The sequence below is a fragment of the Hyla sarda genome, chromosome 1 (assembly GCF_029499605.1).
Source record: "Hyla sarda isolate aHylSar1 chromosome 1, aHylSar1.hap1, whole genome shotgun sequence".
Lineage (NCBI taxonomy): Eukaryota > Metazoa > Chordata > Amphibia > Anura > Hylidae > Hyla > Hyla sarda.
The window spans coordinates 402,361,092-402,380,084 of NC_079189.1; the positions used below are offsets into that span (position 1 = coordinate 402,361,092).

Sequence of the window (18,993 nt, forward strand, 5' to 3'; positions counted from 1 at the left end):
ACAATATTGTCCTGTTTGGTGAATGTTGCCTCAGGCACTTCTAGCGTCTCTGTTCTGGGCGTCTCTGTGTTGTAATGTGATTTTTGTGTGACAATTACCAGTGTTACTGTAACCTTCAGGGAAGCCTTGCAAAGTTAACCAGGTGATCATAATGCACCAATGGGATGCCCCCAATTTAGGCCTTAAATAGCTGGTCAGTCTAGCTGAGGTACAGTGTGGAGAGGTGTGATGAGAAGTCTGAGGTGATTTGAGGAGGCCTTAAAGGAGTGCTCTGGGGAAGTTAAGAAAAACAAAAATGCCCCAAAGCTACCACAATACCTCTTCTGTGTCCCCTTTAGTTATTCATGTGGTTTTGGCAGCTCTTGTGGCCCTTGTTGTCTCTCCTGAATTCTCTTTTTCCTTTCTTGCAGCCCAGACTACAACTCCCAGAAGTCAGTGCAGCTTTGTGTAGTTGCTTTCACTATTTGTGTGCATGCTGTGTTGTTGTAAACAATCAGCAGCACACACTACAGGTCTTTTCTTTCAAACTATCCTTCCCCTCAGCAATAAATCATGCTATGCTCTGAATGGCAGCAGTCAGTGATAAGATCTACAGCAGGAAAAGAGCAGCATTATGTGCTGAAGAGACTGGGCTTCTCTGCCAGCAAGATCCTCACACAGGGAGCGGAGGTGTGCCTGTGAAGACAGAAATCACATGGGGGGAGATTTATCAAAACCTGTGGAGAGGCAAAGTTGTATCAATTCAAACACGTATTCAGACCTTAGGTGTGCACATGTAGGGTGGCTTCCCAATGTCTACCTCAGGGATGTTATAGTGGCCACCTAGTGCCATTTATTTTGCTCCAGGCCAATGTTTTTTCATTGTTCTTTACTTGTAGTGCTCTAAGTAGCATTGAGCACCATAGACACTATACCATGAGGACTGAAATTGTTCAAAATGAGTAGGGATGTGATTCATTTAATTATGGCACGATAGGCGACATAAATGGATAAACCAGGGAGGGGTCACTCTTTTCAAAGCTGTAGCCCTGACTTTATCCTGTGCACAAAAGAGGCAGATTTCCTTTTTAGGATCTGATTAGGGACATTATACCCTTCCTATGGATCTTCTTAATCTGCAGCTTTATTCAAAGACCTTATCCTGATGAAGCTGCAAACTTGCAGTGAAACGCGTTGCATCTTGGGATTAAACTACCTTTGATTCTACTTTGTTCCTTCTGAGTTTATCCTGTGCCTCGCAGAGCCGGCATTCATCCTGAAGCCTCCTTGATCCCTCAGTATGTACAGAAGCAGAGACTTCTGTCAGAGTCTCTGCTCCTGTACTCCAGCTCATCACAGGTAAGCAGGGGTGCTCTGTTCATCACCACTGTTCATTGCACTCATTATTACAGTTACTGGCTCTGCAAGTATACAGCCTAATGCAAATTAGCAAATACTTTCAAAATTAATTTTCGTTTTTCTCTATTAGGAACCAGAATATATATATATATATATATATATATATATATATATATATATATATATTACAATGCACAGAAAACTGTTAAGGGGTTTTAAAACTTTATGTGGAATTTGTACAGAAGTGGGGAATGATAAAAGAAAAACTAATGCGCTTATACTCGCCCTCTGCTCAATCCCATTCCAGAGGTGCTCTGTGTATAAGACACTGAGTTTCCACAGCTTCTTCTTCAGCTTTGTTTTGCTCTGCAGTCCCTTCATTTTACACTAAGAAACTAACCACTTCACATTTCTTTCATGTGTCCTCATACCACTCCAGCCTGCACAGCCTCACTTCCTAGGCATAGATGGAGCTCAACTCCCACTGCTTTTGCTTCTATAGGGGGCTCATTGGTGGGGAAGTCATCCACGACATTAAACCACAGAGAAGGCTGGAAGATCAAGTTCTTCTCCTTTAAATACATGTTGTCAACCCAGCCTAGCACAGTGGAGTCCAAAGGTACAATTTTTTATTCATATAAAAAACAAAAATGGAAACAGTTGTGATGGAGTAAAATACCCTAGATGGTATTAACACTTATAAATGATAAGGGCTTGTGTTATATTAGGCTGGCTGTCCCATGAAGACAAAGTTCTTCCCCTACATGGCTAACTTATATGTGTCAGAATGGGCCAAGAACTTTGACCAAAGTACAGAGAATCCCTTTCTGTCAGACCTAGGATAATACTGCACATTCATAGATAATGGGGAAGATTTATCAAAACCTGTGCAAAGGAAAAGTTGTCCAGTTGCCCATAGCAACCAATCAGATTGCTTCTTTCATTTTGCAGAGGCCCTGTTAGAAATGAAAGAAGCGATCTGATTGGTTGTTATGGGCAACTGGGCAACTTTTCCTCTGGACAGGTTTTGATAAATCTCCCTCAATGAGTGTTCTTATTATTTGTAGAAACACTGTACATAAAGCTGTGGAGTTTATGGAATAATATAGGATTCACATATCACTATGATAAGGATAAATTATCTTTTTGGTATTGGTATATCACCTTGAAAGGAGATATTATTACACAAACAAATCTATACTTACCTGTGCGAATACCCTCAGAAAGCAATACCATTGTACATTGTAGCATTTCTACTCCCTCCCTCCCCCCCCCCAAAAAAAAAAAAAAAAAAATATATAACATATCCCATCTAGTAAATTTACAAGAGCACAAAGATTTTGTTCAACAGAATAGCCATGTATCATCCAATATCATCCGGTATTGTTTAACATGGAGGGTTTATATAAAGAATGCTTTGACATAAGTGTGGTATCCAAGAAGATGATAGGTGTTATTGTACAGGCTGGTTAGAAGTAGTAGTCCGATAAGGTTGCAGATGGGGATTTCACATGGCAGGGTGCTGTAGCTAACCTGGTGGTCCCCTGTGAGCTCAACAGTTCTTTTGTCAAATAAGTTGCCTGTAGTATGAAGTGCAGGAATAAGATCACTGAACGCTTGCACCCTGCATCCTATACAATGGTATGCAGGGCGCAAGCAGGACACTTCTGTGACTTGTTCTGTGACAAACACAGCACTAACTCTGACTATAGTTCATTGATGAGCATAATCTTCTCTGGTTAAAACAATACTTCTTCTTGGAGCTGAAGACTTAAGCGCTTTGCCTTTATAACGTGGACTTGAGACGATCTTTTGGGCAAAATCCTCCGAATTTCCACTCAGTGTCATGATCGCCGCACATGTAACATGGATCTGTCTCAAATAATGCAACTGGAACAGGAAAGTGACTTGCTTGTAGCAAGCTTTATCTTAAACAGGATAAAACCTAGAAGTAAAACTCTGGACACTCTGAAGTAACAGACTGGAACTAACTGGATTTGGTCCACCACTTTAATTAGAAAGGGTTGGACTAGGAAGTCTTCCCACAGTTTTCTAGAAGCTTCTGTATACAAACTGTCTGGTAAGCATCATGTGACCAAGGCATCATTCATATGATGCCAAGGCAAATATAAGTCAATAACCCTTCCACTTTCAGTGTACACTGTTAATGCAATGCAATGTACAAAACAGTTTTTTAGGTTACCCACAGTCACAGTACCCCCACATACAGATCTAGGCAACTTGAAGAAGTGTTCTCACTGCCACATGACAAAATCATATGTATGATTGCTGGAATACATGTACTGGGACACTACATGAGTTTTAAATGTAGTCAATACAAAAACTAGATCACAACATTTTTATGCCAAAAGAAAGAATTTGCTTGATAAAAATAGATGCTACTTTTTCCACTCATTACACTGCCCAATTTAACGAGGTCACAAATATTATTTGTAAACATTGTGAGGCAGTGACCAGAATGGTCATCGGGGATCGCTATATTCCTCCAAGGTCAGCACAGGTGTTAAGGACAGCTTGTCAATCTTGTGAGGCTGTGAGGAACATGCCCCACTGATGAGAGTTGGAATCAGGAGGCTGACAGTTGTATAGGGTTGCTGGTAGTAAGCCACCTGTATGTACATGGATGATTTCTTTATAGTTAATGCTGGACAAGCAGGATCTATTTTTGTGTTTATGTCTGTGTTTAAAGGCTGTATTTATTGTTACTGAAACCCTGTTTAAACATTACTTCTGTGTCCCTGTCTATGACTGCTATCTTGCTGCTATTTGACTGGTTCTATGGAGCTAATCTCTCAAAACATTTACCCGTTTTAAACAAAGATGACAAACTTGCCATCATACTATCACAGGTGCAAGTTTGTGGCGTAAAGAGACCGTACACTGGAAAATATTGTTACGGACAGACACACTGGCCATGAGCGCTCTCCTGCCCCCTCCTCCTCTGTGGGCGGTGCCGCGGTTCGTATCGCGGGACGTGCCTGCATGCGAACGCTGGGCAGTTACTCACCTCCTGCTTCCTCCGCTGTCCCAGGTCGCCGGTGTGTGTGTACCCTCTCTCTAGGGTGCGTGCTCACCGATTCGCTGCGATTTAAAGGGCCAGTACACCCTTAATTGGTTACTGCTGCAATATAAGTGTCAGCACTTCCTGTTTCCCCTTGCCGTTCCCTTGTGAATTGTCTTACTGTGTTCCTGACCACTTGCTCTGTGACCTGACTTTGCTCCTGTGACGCCTGCCCTCTGACCTCCTAGCTATGATCCTGACTACGCACCGGAACACTGGCCAGTGGAGTACTTATATAAAGCTAGAGATAACTGTTTTGCAGGCTGGCTAAGAGTTGTAGTCCTTTGTATATGTCATGTGGCAGAGTGATGTAGCTAACTTGGTGTTTCCTGTGACCCAACCACAAATCTTTGTAAAGGAAGAGGTCCCTGTATGCAAAGTGCAGGAATAAGACGTCTGGACTCTGTGAAACAACTAGAACAACTTTACTGAAACTTCTAGTGCAATGCATACAAGATGAATTTGATTTGCAAAATTAATAAAACTACTGGTTTTCATGGGTTTGCTAAGTGTGGTACAATATGTAGAATTTTCATAAGTCATACAACTGTGGTCCTGTGACAAAGTACCGGGAAGGACATATGCAGGGAAATCTTCGGATGTGGAGCCCTGCAGCACTAAATCGGATCATAGGCCGGCAAAGAGAGTGTAATTCAGAGAGGCCCTTGTTAATCTTTCAGCTCTCCAATGACGATGAATTACTCTCTCTCTAAGATGTGGAATTTTGTAGTACTTTTACTCTTAAACAGGAGCAGTAACAGTGACTTGACTCTAGACAGAATTGTACCTAGATATAAGACATGTGGCCTAGGTGTAGATATGCCTAGCAGAAGGAAGCCTCAGAGTTGTTGCTATGGCCATGTCTGAACTTTACCTTTCCTTGTCTTCCTATGGGGAGCTGAACGGAGTGACATGTGGCTCTGACAAAGTCCAGGCTGCAGCTGGTTCCAACACTTTTAGGTCTCCCCCTTCTCCTGGGATAAAGAGGTTGGACTAGGGACTCTCCTGCAACCTTTGTTTGGAAGAATCATGTGACAAAAGCATAATTCTTCTGTACGTAAAAATACAAATATATTAACCCTTTACACCAGTGTTTCCCAACCAGTGTGCCTCCAGCTGTTGCAAAACTACAACTCCCAACATGGCTGTCTCTGACCTGGCATGCTGGGAGTTGTAGTTTTGCAACAGCTGGAAGCACACTGGTTGGGAAACACTGCTTTACTCTCTTATAAGGCAATGCATATAAACACATTTGCATTAAACTTCCCGTACTTCATACACATTAATACATTATGCAAAATATTTTGACTTTCAGCCAAACGTCAACTTTCTTAGGATAGAAGATGGAACTGGGACATTAAACAATATCTTCACAGAGCAACTCATATATTCTTACCTTTTTTCTCTACCTCTTGTTCAATGTTGGAACAATATTTCTCCCACACTTTAGGGTTATTCATATAGGATATCCTGCTGGTATGTAATTCCTTCATCCTTTATATTATCATCTAATACCTTCTTTTTAAGACATCTTTTGTAATGTCGATCAGACATATCATAAGTTGTTGATCGCATCGGGTCTCACTTCTGAGATCCACTGCAATTGTGAGTTAGAAGCTGGGGAAGCTGGCGGCATTGTGCTCCGCTCCTTGGCCAGCTGGGAAGTAGAGTGCTTTCCCAGCTTATAACTCACATTCTTAGCCATCTGACGAGTGAGACCCAATGAGATCAACAACTTTTAACATGTTGGATCAACATGTCAAAAGGTCTTTGTTAACACTTTAATCCTAGCTAATATTATTATACCAACAATATGTAATTCATATAATTTGCCATCTTTACCTATAATAAGTCCTATTATAACAAAAACCCTTGTCATTTGCTAGCGCTAATACATATAAAATATACATGTGCCTAGACTGCATAGTTCTAAGGCCTCTCCAAAACGAATTATCAAAATATGGCAAAGGTGTTTCTAATATTATAATGAATATTATACATAGTACTAGTCCTTAGGTTCAGTGGGTCATTTACACCCTCTTACAATTACTTTATTGACATGGGCAACACAATAACTTGCTTTCTGTAAATAAAAAAATAAAAACGTTACGTGTATAACATGCATCCGAAAGCTCTGTATTTTATTCAATGGTCAGTAGAGGGTGCTGTGGGCCTAAAACAGTTTACATGTCACCTTAGAACTCTAGTAGCTTCCCTAGAAATAGTTGGCACAAATGCACTTATCCTCTACTTAAATAATCATCACAGGGTATAGGAAATTACAAAACAATGTTTGAGCAAAATGTTTTGCACGAGTGCAGTTCTCTTCTACGTAAGTAACCATCAAGGGGTTAAGCAAGTTACAAAATAATATTTGAACAAAATTCATCAGGCAGATATACAGCGCATTAGCCATTTACACTTGTGACACATGTTTCAGTTGCAGAGATACCAAAACATTTTAGGTTTCGAAGACATTAGTCATTCGGGTTTTACTCTTTACTTACAGTAAAATGGGGTGGGTGGGGTAGAAAGCAATGTGTTATGGTCTGATTGCGAGATATCACAAGCAGACATGGGAAGCGGTGCTTGTTTGTTGCCTTCTAGGACACCTTCTAACAACACACACTGAACCTATTGCTGTAGAAGGGACTATTTATGGAATGAGGTAAGTACTTTCAGGTCCAATATGCGGATTCCTGACAGTTATTTCATTATCTGGTAAGTTAAGTAATGCGTTGTTGGCTAAGAGGTTCCTCTTATATTTCCTCATCTTTCACAATATTTATGTAATAAATTGCAAATAGACTTCCAGGCCGTCTGCTACGTATCAGCAACATCTAGTGCAGGTGCTTTATAGCAAAATAAGGCGCAGGAGCTAAAATAACACACGCAAAGTTGCATAGTGTATGCAGACAGATGGAGGAATGATTCAATACCCTTTTTATGTAACATAAATAGCCATGTAGAAGTGAATGAAGATCTATACGCATCATCCCTATAAAAACCGCGTTCTCTTATATTCCTGTGTTTGTGCAAAGCAAAATAAAATAAAAAAACGTATTTATTATTATTATTATTTTTTTTTGCTTAATCCCAGTCATTGATGTGTCAGCCAACACCGTATACCCAGCAGATTACTGCATTGAAATGTTTTGACCCAATGTATTCTGAAAGTGAACCAGTTACTAGGTGATTCAGTCAGCAAAGCTTGATTCACAATCTATTCATCTCTGTATAGAAACAACAAGCTCTGGCAGGAAATGACAAGCGTTTTAACTAGAGATGAGCAAACTTACAGTAAATTCGATTCGTCACAAACTTCTCGGCTCGGCAGTTGATGACTTTTCCTGCATAAATTAGTTCAGCTTTCAGGTGCTCCGATGGGCTGGAAAAGGTGGATACAGTCCTAGGAGACTCTTTCCTAGGACTGTATCCACCTTTTCCAGCCCACGGAAGCACCTGAAGGCTGAACTAATTTACGCAGGATAAGTCATCAACTGCCAAGCCCAGAAGTTCGTGACGAATCAAATTTACTGTAAGTTCGATCATCTCTAGTTTTTACACTTTGTTTTTAGCTTCTAATCTTATAAGAAGAAGTATAGAGATTTTACCATGTACCTTGTAACTATGTAAAGACTGCCTTCAGCTTTTACAGAAAATACCGGAGTATTGCATCATCCTGGTTCAGGGCCTCCAGCTGTTGCAAAACTACAACTTCCGGCCTCCGGCTGTCCGGGCATGCTGGGGGTTGTAGTTTTTCAACAGCTAGTGGCACCCTGGTTGGGAAACACTTTCCTACTTCCATAACTGAAATACACTGCTCAAAAAATAAAGGGAACACTTAAACAACACAGTGTAACTCCAAGTTCACACTTCTGTGAAATCACACTGTCCACTCAGGAAGCAACACTGATTGACAATCAATTTCACATGCTGTTGTGCAAATGGAACAGACAACAGGTGGGAATTATAGGCAATTAGCAAGACACCTCCAATAAAGGAGTGGTTCTGCAGGTGGTGACCACAGACCACTTCTCAGTTCCTATGCTTCCTGGCTGATATTTTTGTTACTTTTAAATGCTGGTGGTGCATGGGACGAAGTCTACAACTCACACAAGTGGCTCAGGTAGTGCAGCTCACCCAGGATGGCACATCAATGCGAGCCGTGGAGAATGTTCTGCTGCCTGCAACATCCTCCAGTATGACCGGTTTGGCGGTGGGTCAGTGATGGTGTGGGGTGGCATTTCTTTGGGGAGCCTCACAGTCCTCCATGTGCTTGCCAGAGGTAGCCTGACTGCCATTAGGTACTGAGATGAGATCCTCAGACCCCTTGTGAGACCATATGCTGGTGCGGTTGGCCTTGGGTTCCTCCTAATTCAAAACAATGCTAGACCTCATGTGGCTGGAGTGGGTCAGCAGTTCCTGCAAGAGGAAGGCAGTGATACTATGGACTGGCCTGCCCGTTCCCCAGACCTGAATCCGATTGAGCACATCTGGGACATCATGTCTCGCTCCATCCACCAACGCCACATTGCACCACAGACTTTCCAGGAGTTGGCGGATGCTTTAGTCCAGGTCTGGGAGGACATCCCTCAGGAGACCATCCGCCACCTCATCAGGAGCATGCCCAGGCATTGTAGGGAGGTCATACGGGCACGTGGAGGCCATACACACTACTGAGCCTCATTTTGACTTGTTTTAAGGACATTACATCAGTTAGATCAGCCTGTAGTGGGGTTTTCCACTTTGATTTTGAGTGTGACTCCATATCCAGACCTCCAAGGGTTGATAAATTAGATTTCCATAAAGACCAAAGTATTTCATATGATCAGTTCATTCATTCAGATCTAGGATGTATTATCTTAGTGTTCCTTTTATATATTTTTGAGCAGTGTACGTTCCTTGCAATATGACCTGCAGCTTTTAATAAAACATCGAATGTACATATTTTACCATGTAAAAATTCACCAAAAGCAGTGGCTAAAATGTGCATCGGCAAAAAAGAAACAGCCTACAAAAATAATGTTTTGTTTAATTTTTTTTATGTGTATTTAAATCTGGATTCATAGCATTCAAAGCCATTTTGATGAAGTTTTTCATGGAAAAAATGAAAAAATGCAAGCACATTTAAACTGCAGTAAAAAAAAAATGCAGATATTTACTTATGGTGCAGCTCCGGAAGCTCGGTATTAACTGCCAGTTCTGTAAATATATTACCCAAGGGTATGATTTATAGGAGTCCTTCCTTGGCAGTGGCCAAAATTATAGGTAACTTTAATCACTGCTGTTTAACTCTTTGCTGAGATCAATAGGGGCTGACAATAGTGGATTATAATAAGGACAATTTGGGCAGCCACCCAGGGCCCAAGGATTCTAGGGATGATATGGCTGGCTAAACTACTTACCATCTTAAAGGGAATCTGTCAACAGTGTTACCCAAACAAACCTGCTGTTACAGGGTAATAGTGCGAGCAACGCTAATTCTAACGCTGTTTGCTTTTTTTTGGGCTTGGCTCTGTTACCAAGTTATGCACAAATCAAGTTGATCATTATCATCACAGGTCCTTCAGACACTTCTCTACTATTTTGCACTGCTGATCTCCTCCCCCACATGTACTGATCACATCATCATCATCATCATAGGCCCTTCAGCCACATTCTCATTGAACAGGACCTAGCATGGTGGGCAGAAGAAAGGCTAGGAACACCGCATTTACATACTCAGATTTTTGGGTATAACTCAGGAACAGGGCCACGAAGGAAGAAAAAGTAAACAGCATTGGAATCAGCATCACCCGCACTGCCTGGACCAGCAGGTTAGTGTAGGTGACACTGCTGACAGATTCCCCTTAAAATAAAGCACATCCCAGCCACTTAGGAGCAACTTCCAGGTATCTCAGCTGCAATGCAGCAGGACACACCTTAAAGGGGTTCTCCGGCGCTAAGACATCTTATCCCCTATCCAAAGGATAGGGGATAAGATGCCTGATCGCGGGGGTCCCGCCGCTGGGGACCCCCGTGATCTTCCACGCCGCACCCTGTTAGAATCATCCCCTGGAACGTGCTGTCATGCCCCCTACAATAGGCTTGCATTGAGGGGGCGGAGCGTGACGTCACACTGGGGCGGGGCCGTGATGTCACTACACTCCGGGGGCTGATTCTATCGGGGTGCGGCGTGGAAGATACCCAGCGGCGGGACCCCCGAGATCAGGCATCTTATCCTCTATCCTTTGGATAGGGGATAATATGTCTTAGCGCCGGAGTACCCCTTTAAGGGTATTTCACACGTGGCAATTCCAGTGTAATTCCCGCGTAATTATGCAATCAGAATTACCTGAGCGGAATTACGCGCAGTGAACATTAACACTAGTGTGAATGGGTCTTCTGTTAGATCCGTTCACAGTCAGGAATTTAGGTGTGGACAATTTCGCTGCTGAACTTGTTCCGCTAAAAGAATGCACATATTTATTCTTTGAGCGGAATTCCGCAAGCACTGCATAGCCGTCAATGGTGAGATGTTAGAGCAGTGTTTCCCAACCAGAGTGCTTCCACGTGTTGCAAAACTACAACTCCCAGCATGCCTGGACAGCCAATGGCTGTCCAGGCATGTTGGGAGTTGTAGTTTTGCAACATCTGGAGGCACCCTGGTTAGGAAACACTGTGTTGGAGGGTCACCTGGTGCTCAAGGCTTTTGATCTCTTACCAAAAAGACATTTGTATGGGTGGCTTATGTGAATCAGCTCAGTTATAATAGATGTACACGTGGCAGATTATTTCCACAAATTTCTGACTGAAAATCTGTTCTATATAATGTGAATGTGGTTGTTTCTGCAGCACCTGCATGGATTTCTGTAGGCCTGATAAAGATGAATGGGACTGTGTCATAAATCTGCCACATGTGAATTCAACATAATACACTAGTTGAAAGCTTCTTCTTGAGATGCTTAGTCATTTTTTGTAAGTACAGTTTCATAAAAAATGATGAGGACTTCCAGCACATTCAAGTCCCACTCCATCATACATAGTGTGCAGTAGGTCATACTGAGTTATGTTGCAATGTTTTGCTCTGGCTACTAGATGATTCTGCTAAAGCAAGATTTATAAGATACAGCTGGCATGAAGTAGAGTCATATAGTGGTGAGAACTAGAGATGAGCTGTAGAATCCAAATTCGTTACGAATTTCATGAAAATTTCGATTCACAACAAATACGTATATCTACTCAATTCCATTGCACGAATCGCTTCATTGAACTCCATTTAGTGCGGTCCAGGCTCCAGGGCATCTAAAATGGCGGATCCACACGTTAGGATTTGGGGCAAGGAATCCTGGGAAGGCGGTAACAACGGTAGGTGGGATGAACCTAAATCACATGTAGGATGCAGCCTATAAGCAGCCAGTCACCCCTGTGATGTCACAGCCCTATATAATCGGCAGCCATATTCTGGCTAGTCACTTCATTCAGTACACTGCAGAGAGATAGGACGGACAGCCCGTGTGTGTGTTACACAGATAAGCTTTTTCCAGCAGTGTTTCACCTCCTATTCACCTCCTAGTCACATCAGCGTTCTGGTGGACAGAGAGCAGTGCTTTTTTTCACAGAGAAGAATTTTTACTGCAGCCATTAACTTCCCAGTCACTTTCTACAGCATAGTATTACAGAGAGGGGAAGATAGTTGTGTGTTGACTCATACATTTCAACAAGCTGCCTCAACCTCATAAACCTTAGCAGAGGAGGCAGGAATAATTTTTACCAATGGTTGTCCTCCTGAACCCCATGCGTATCGTCACCTTGATAACACCCCTGAGGAAGTCACCTCAAGGTGATGATACGCGTGGGATACAGGAGGACACACGTTGGTGAAACCCATTTTTACTGCCTTTTTCTTGCATTTTCCCAGCCCTGTGTCCAAGATTGTCTTTATCTTCTGTTTGGTCAGGTTGTATATCTACGTATTGTACATTGACAGTAGGGCTGTGGTTAGTTTACTATTACTTATAACTTTAATATAGTATTTTTTTTTGTTACCTAAGTACAAAGGCAAGATTGTATACTTATTTAAATGGGTGTCGTGGGTGGGGTCCGCTGGGCTCCCCCCTGTTGTGGGTGGGAATGTTTTGTGCCATTTTAAATGTTTTTATGGGATCTATTTTATTGGAATCTTTGGTGTCTATGTTTTTTGCAACTAATAAAGATTTGTTGAACTAGTCGGGTGTGCGCTATATGGTGTGCCTTTTTTTTTGTTTTTGCATTGGTTTGTGTTGGGCACACACAGCAGCACCCCTCTTTTGCATGGAGCTGAGCCTGCTAGTATGTGAAAAGGAATAACTTTTCAGAGCAATTCTGTGTCTTTGTTCCACAACAAATCATCTGCTGGTTATACTAGTCTGTAGACTGTATAATACCCAGCAGTCCATTCCTAATAGTCTTTGACAGAGTACAATTTTGGGTATAGTACACAGCGATTGTATGCTGCAGCACTGTGGTGTACTGCTGGTGTTGGGCAAAAAAGATGTATTTTTAAGCATACTGTAGCGCATTTTTCTGCCCTCATAAGTGTATACCACATATGTAAATCTAAGTAGTGTAATATTTTGTACCTGTTAATCTGTCAAGGGCCTAGATACTGTGAAAGGCCAGGGAAAAGTAATCACTGGCTGGTGTTTTACTAAAATACGTTTTAAGCATACTGTAGTCTTATTTTTCTGCCCTCATAAGTTCATACCACATAACTACTGTACATCTAAGTAGTGCACTATTTTGTACATGTTAATCTGTCAAGGTCCTAGATACTGTGAAAGTCCAGGCAAAAGTACTCACCGGCTGGTGTTGTACTCAGCGACTTTTTTAAGCATACTGTAGCGCATTTTTCTGCCCTCATAATTGCATACCACATACGTACATCTAAGTAGTGTACTATTTTGTACCTGTTAATCTGTCAAGGGCCTATATACTGTGAAAGGACAGCCAATAGTACACACATGCTGCTGTTCTAGACAAATACTGCTTTAAGTGTGGTGAAGCGTATTGTAACATAGAATATGTTGGCAGATAAGAACCATTTGGCCCATCTAGTCTGCCCAATAATCTGAATCCTATCAATAGTCCTTGGCCCTATCTTATATGAAGGATAGCCTTATGCCTATCCCTATCTTATATAAATGATAGCCTTATGCTTATCCCATGCAGTTTAAACTCCTTCACTGTATTTGCAGCGACCATCTCTGCAGGGAAGGCTATTCCATGCATCCACTACTCTCTCAGTAAAGTTATACTTCCTGATATTACTTTTAAACCTTTGCCCCTCTAATTTAAAACTATGTCCTCTTTTGGTAGTTTTTCTTCTTTTAAATATGCTCTCCTCCTTTACAGTGTTGTTTCCCTTTATGTATTTAAAAGTATTTATCATATCCCCTCTGTCTTTTCTTTCTTCCAAGCTATACATATTAAGGCCCTTTAACCCCTTAAGGACCCAGCCCATTTTAACCTTAAGGACCCAGCCATTTATTGCACATCTGACCACTGTCACTTTAAGCATTAATAACTCTAGGATGCTTTTACTTTCATTCTGATTCCGAGATTTTTTTTTCGTGACATATCATAATTCATGGTAGTGGTAAATTTTTGTTGATACTTGCAAAATTTCTTGGTGAAAAATTCAAAAATTTGATGAAAAAAATGAAAATTTTGCATGTTTTTAACTTTGAAGCTCTCTGCTTGTAAGGAAAACAGACATTCCAAATAAATGATATATTGATTCACAAATACAATATGTCTACTTTATATTTTCATCATAAAGTTGACATGTTTTTACTTTTTGAAGACATCAGAGGGCTTCAAAGTTCAGCAGCAATTTTCAAATTTTTCACAAAATTTTCAAAATCGGAATTTTTCAGGGACCAGTTCAGTTTTCAAGTGGATTTGAAAGGACTTCTTATTAGAAATACTCCACAAATGACCACATTATAAAAACTGGACCCCCAAAAGTATCCAAAATGACATTCAGTAAGTGTGTTAACCCTTTAGGTGTTTCACAGGAATAGCAGCAAAGTGAAGGAGAAAATTCTAAATCTTCATTTTTTACACTCGCATGTTCTTGTAGACCCAGTTTTTGAATTTTTAAAGGAGCAATAGGAGAAAAAGTCTCACAAAATTTGTAACCCAATTTCTCTCGAGTAAGGAAATACCTTTTATGTGTATGTCAAGTGTTTGGCGGGCGCAGTAGAGGGCTCAGAAGGGAGGGAGCAACAATGGGATTTTGGAGAGTGAATTTTTCTGAAATGGTTTTTGGGGGGCATGTCACATTTAGGAAACCCCTATGGTGCCAGAACAGCAGAAAACCCCACATGGCATACCATTTTGGAAACTATACCCCTCAAGGCATGTAGCAAGGGGTCCAGTAAGCCTTAACAACCCACAGGTGTTTGACGACTTTTTGTTAAAGTTGGATGTGTAAATGAAAAAATATATATATTTTTCATTTAAATGAATTTTTCCCCCAAATTTTAAATTTTTACATGGGGTAAAAGGAAAAAATGACCCCACAATTTGTAACCCCATTTCTTCTGAGTATGGAAATACCCCATGTGTGGAATTCAAGTGCTCTGCTGGCGCACTACAATGCTCAGAAGAGGAGAAGCACCATTGAGCTTTTGGAAAGAGAATTTGTTTGGAATGGAAGTCAGGGGCCATGTGAATTTACAAAGCCCCCCGTGGTGCCAGAATAGTAGACCCCCCCACATGTGACCCCATTTTGGAAAATACACTCCTCACAGAATTTAATAAGGGGTGCAATGAGTATTTAAACCCCCCTGGCGTTTGACATTTAACTTTAATGAAAATTCTTCAAACACATGTGGGGTGTTAAGGCTCACTATACCCCTTGTTACGTTCCATGAGCCACCCCTGTGCAAATCACCAATTTAGGCCTCAAATGTACACGGTGCACTCTCACTCCTGAACCTTGTTGTGCGCCCGCAGAACATTGTACGCCTACATATGGGGTATTTCTGTACTCAGGAGAAATTGCTTTACAAATTTTGGTGGTCTTTTTTTGCTTTTACCTCTTGTGAAAATAAAAAGTATGGGGCAACACCAGCTTGTTAGTGTAAAAATGTAAAAATTTTTACACTAACAGGCTGGTGTAGCCCCCAACTTTTCCCTTTCATAAGGGGTAAAAGGAGAAAAAGCCCCCCAAAATTTGTAGTGCAAATACGGAAATACCACATATGTGGCCCTAAACTTGGGAGTGTAATCTTAAATTTCAAATTCAAAATCCTAAATTTCAATTTCAAAATCTTAAATTTCAATTTCAAAAAACCGATGTAATCTTTTCAAGACTGAGGCCCTATGGTCATCGACGTCATATAGTAAATGTGGAATTACCACAAGAATCCAATAAAACAGGTTGGAGCGATCACAATGAACCATTACTGATTAAATGAAACATTTGAAGTTCCACAAAAGAGTAAGACAGTGGGGGGGGGGGGGGGGGGTGAGGGGCAGGGGCGGTGAGAGGCATGGGCTGGAACAGTTGGTAGGTCACCTCACGGCGAACTGCCAGCTCTATGCTCACCAGAATAGGTACTCAAAAAATTTAAATAAATTAAAATTAAATAAAATAAAAATGACATTAAAAAATCTATTTATTCTGTTAAATTTTGATGCCATATGGTCTCCCTTCTGCCACATTCAGACGCTCTGCCTCAGTGAATCTAATAGCGATGCCTGTAATCTGCATGTCATACTGAATAACAGTATTATTTCACTAACTCAGCACACTCCCTATGAGTGCTAGAACAAAGCAAACTGTTCTACGCCCCTATTGAGGCTCTCTGTAGGCCAGAAATAGCTGTTTTTAATACAGATTCGCCACAAATAAATTCGGACCAAACCAAATTTTTTCGGCAAATCATTCAAATCGAATTTTTCAAAAGTTCGCTCATCTCTAGGTAGAAACACATGAAGTGCTAGGGAAACCTGTTAGTACAGCCCTTGGGTTGTAGGCCGGGGCAGGTAGGCTCCGATTCAGAGGTGGCCTCATTTCGGATGGGACCCTAACACTCATTTCACTCACCTCTGCTGGGCATATGGCCTCTGACTGGGTGACATGCTGGATCCACTATCAATTTAAAATACCTTCTGTGAAAAAGGGGAGGGGTGCATGGCTACAGAGGGTGCCACTCCCCTAAATTGCACAGCAAAAACAAAAAGAAAAATAGCCAGCACAACTACCTAATACACGGGTGCATGCTGCTGTGGCAAATACAGAGTATACAAAAAAGAAGGTTGCAGCAGCACTCTTGGTCAAAAAATGGAGGCTCTTAGTGCACTTTTTGATCAAAACGTGTCCCCACATCCACCACGCTGTCGCGCCCCCTTCCCATAGACTTTCGTTGAGAGGGCATGACGTCACGAGGGGCGGCCCTGAACACAGAAGCCCGCATGCAGCGTTCGGAACAATAAACTTCCGGACGCTGGGGAGCGGAGCTTCCGAAGCAGGGCAGCGGAGTACCCCTTTAAGTAAACTTTAGAGTACAGATTTGATTTTGTTTTTCTGCTGCACACTTTCTTATATGGGGCAGTTACTATTGACCTCTTTGCCTGTTTAACCCCTTAAGGAAATGGACATAAATGTACATCCTAGTGCACTGGTACTTAGTGCACCAGAGCGTATATTTATTTCCAGTACATGAAACGAGAACAGGAGCTGTGCTCACTGTTAATGGCTAACTGTTAATGGCTAATATCAGCGATCACACTGATGCCTGCCATTAACCCTTCAGATGTCGTTATCAATACAGATTTGCAGAATTATCAGGGCTTAGGGAGCCTCCTCGAATCACCCATGGCATAAGATTCAAAATGGCTGCCAGAGTTCTCCTTCCCAGCCTCCCAGTGTCTCCAATGATCTCCTCCTCTGGTCCTGCTTTTAGAAGTAGATCACTGATATTACTGATCACTGCTATGCATATGCAGAGCAGTGATCAGTAATAGCAATCTATTAGTAATAGTAAAACATACTAACCCACAGAAAAGGTACTAAACCACAGAAAAACGTACTAACCCACAGAAAAGAGAGAGCATGACAGTTTTACCATAAAGTGTACAGCGTAAAGACTAAACCCTTTAAAAGTCCCAAAATTGTGGGTTTTCTTTCCAATTTCCCCACAAAATATTGTTTATGATTGTGCCATACATTTTAGGGTAAAATTAAAGGTGTCATTACAAATTATAATTGGTCGCACAAAAAACAACCACTTATATGGATTTGTGGATAAACCAGATCACTGGGGTACAGTGCCAGAGATTGCGGGGGTCCAAGCAGCCGAACTCCCGTGATCAGACATCTTATCTCCTATCCTTTGGATAGGGATACGATATTTAGGGGCGGAGTGCCCCTTTAATGCCAAAATGGGATATGTCCTTAAATGGTAAAACATTTTTTTTAAATCAACTGGTGCTAGAAAGTTAAACAGATTTGTAAATTACTTCTATTTAAAAATCTTAACCATTCCAGTACTTATCCAGTCTTTTTGAATTTCCTTTTTGTCTGTCCACAGTGCTCTCTGCTGACACCTCTGTCCATTTTAGGAACTGTCCAGAGTAGTAGCAAATCCCCATAGCAAACCTATCCTGCTAATGTTGTGAGATTACCATAATACTGTGGCTAGATTTTTGTGAACTGGTACTTCCTATTTGATTTTTCTGTTTTGCCTACAAATCCCATAATTCCCTTTCCCTCCCTCCCACACATCAGTCACCCCACCCATTGAAACATAAAAGAGCTGCATCCATTCAAAAGACCTGTGGTTTTCCATCAGGGTGCCTACAGCTGTTACATTATTTGCAGATTGACCTGTCTCCCACCAAGCGATCGCTCCACCCATTGAAGCAGACAGGCTCCCTGTCATCAGCTGATTAGGGAGTCAGGTCTTGGCTGCAGTGCAACCTGGTAAAAATCTGTATGCTGGTAAAAATAAAAAATAAATAGGTGTATTTTAATGTATATCAATAAATACACATTTTAGGCACTTCCCCCTTTTCCTTTTTTCTGATTATTGCTGGGAATTTGTTCTAATAGGTTGGCATATAACCTTTATTTTATATGCAATCAAAATATTGGAGTGAAAATCACAGAAGAATTGTGAGAAAACCGTCACACACAGGTACAGACATTATGTTATGAACTACACCACTAACTTTACAGCCCCTGTAGCATGGTCAAATAAAAAAAAATCCTGGAATACCCTTTTAACTTAGTGCTGTACACTTTATAGGTTTGTAATTGTTACGCCGAGCGCTCCGGGTCCCCGCTCCTCCCCGGAGCGCTCGCTTCACTCCCTCCGCTGCAGCGCTCCGGTCACATCCTCTGACCCGGGGCGCTGCGATCCTGCTGCCAGCCGGGATGCGATTCGCGATGCGGGTAGCGCCCGCTCGCGATGCGCACCCCGGCTCCCCTACCTGACTCGCTCCCCGTCTGTTCTGTCCCGGCGCGCGCGGCCCCGCTCCCTAGGGCGCGCGCGCGCCGGGTCTCTGCGATTTAAAGGGCCACTGCGCCGCTGATTGGC

At 41.8% G+C, this 18,993-nt stretch overlaps 1 protein-coding gene across 5 annotated transcripts in view; it reads left to right on the forward strand.

Annotated features, from left to right (window-relative positions):
* The first annotated feature begins 1,843 nt into the window (after positions 1–1,843).
* The window catches only part of LOC130277452 (leukotriene B4 receptor 1-like), a 29,277-nt gene continuing 12,127 nt past the window's right edge, over positions 1,844–18,993 (forward strand). For 2 of the 5 annotated variants that reach the window (XM_056528143.1, XM_056528131.1), the window contains exon 1: positions 1,844–1,957. The gene's annotated coding sequence lies outside the window, so the exon portion shown is untranslated. Of the gene's footprint in view, positions 1,958–6,998; positions 7,089–18,993 lie in introns of those variants that run through there. The other 3 variants (XM_056528126.1, XM_056528138.1, XM_056528151.1) reach the window with 3 other exon arrangements.